This window comes from Chiloscyllium plagiosum, unplaced genomic scaffold, assembly GCF_004010195.1.
Source record: "Chiloscyllium plagiosum isolate BGI_BamShark_2017 unplaced genomic scaffold, ASM401019v2 scaf_6424, whole genome shotgun sequence".
NCBI classification, from domain to species: domain Eukaryota; kingdom Metazoa; phylum Chordata; class Chondrichthyes; order Orectolobiformes; family Hemiscylliidae; genus Chiloscyllium; species Chiloscyllium plagiosum.
Window position 1 is genome coordinate 34,055 of NW_025213803.1, and position 1,325 is coordinate 35,379.

The window sequence follows — 1,325 nt, forward strand, 5'->3', positions numbered from 1 at the left end:
GTGGTACGTGTATGGAATGAGCAGCCAGAGGAAGTGGTGCAGGCCATTACGATTGCAACATTTAAAAGGCATCTTCATGTGTATATGAATAGGAAAGATATGGGTCGGGGGTGCTGACAGGTGGTACTAGATTGCATTGGGATATCTGATCAGCATGGTTGGACCGACGGGGTCTCTGTTTCTGTGCTGTCCATCTATGACTCTTTGACCTTCCAGCCAATTCCGTATCCAAACAGCTAGTTCCGCCAGAATTCTATGGTGTTGAACCTGCTAACCAATGTGTTATGTGAGACCTTGTGTCTTTCTCAAGTCCAAGTTAATGATTTCAATGCACAACGCCATGCTGCCTCTCCCTAATCATTTCTTGCTTTTCCAATGACATGTAAATACTGTCCCTGAGAATCCCTTCCAACAACTTCTCTTCCACTGACTTCAGGCTCACTGGTCTATAGTTCCCTGGCTTTTCCTTACCACCTTTCTCAAATAATGGCACCAGTCTTCCAGCACCTCACCTGTGGCGATCGATGATACAAATATCGCAGCGAGGGGCCCAGCAAAAGCTTCCCTAATTACCCACAGAGTTCTGGGATACACCTGATCAGATTCCAGGGATTTATCCACCTTTATGCATTTTAAGACATCCAGTACCTCTTCCTCTGTAATATGTACACTTGCCAAGTTATCACTATTTATTTCTCCAACTTCTCGAACTTCCATATCCCCTTTCAGGAAAAACTGACATGAAGTACTTACAGAATCTCTCCCACCTCCTGCTGTTCCATAGACCGTCTTGTTGATCTTTGAGAGTCGCTATTCTCTGCCTAGTTATTATTTTGTCTTTAGTGTATTTGTAGAATCTCTTTGGATTCTCCTTAAACATATTTCCCAAAGCTATCTCATGTCCCCTTTTTTTGCCTCCTGGTTTCCTGCGAGTATACTCCTACTGCCCTTATAGTGCTCTAGGGATTCACACAAACACAGTGGTCTGTACCTGCCATATCCTTCCTTCATTTTCTTGACCAGAGCCTCAATTTCGCAGGTCATGCAGCATTCTCGACACCTACCAGCCTTGGTCTTAACAGGAACATACTGTCTGTTTACTCTCATTGTCGCAGGCCTATGGAGGCAATGGCAGATGAGGACAGAGAAACAATCATAATCAGTAAAGAGGTAGTGTTGGGAAAGCTAACAACTCATCCTTATCTCTATAATTCCTCTGTAGCTTCAGAACTATCACTATCTCTGCATCAAAAACATCTCAATCTCTGCAACATCCTCCAATCTCTAATCTCTTCCAGTCTCAACACCCTATCTATCTTTAATCT

General features: G+C 43.5%; 1 long non-coding RNA gene across 1 annotated transcript in view; it reads right to left on the reverse strand.

Moving 5' to 3' along the window:
- Window positions 1-1,029, reverse strand: part of LOC122547724 — a 15,666-nt gene extending 14,637 nt beyond the window's left edge. Inside the window, exon 1 of the long non-coding RNA XR_006311074.1 lies at window positions 992-1,029. This is a non-coding gene — a long non-coding RNA (uncharacterized LOC122547724). The remainder of the gene's footprint in view (window positions 1-991) is intronic.
- Between the last annotated feature and the right edge of the window lie 296 nt (window positions 1,030-1,325).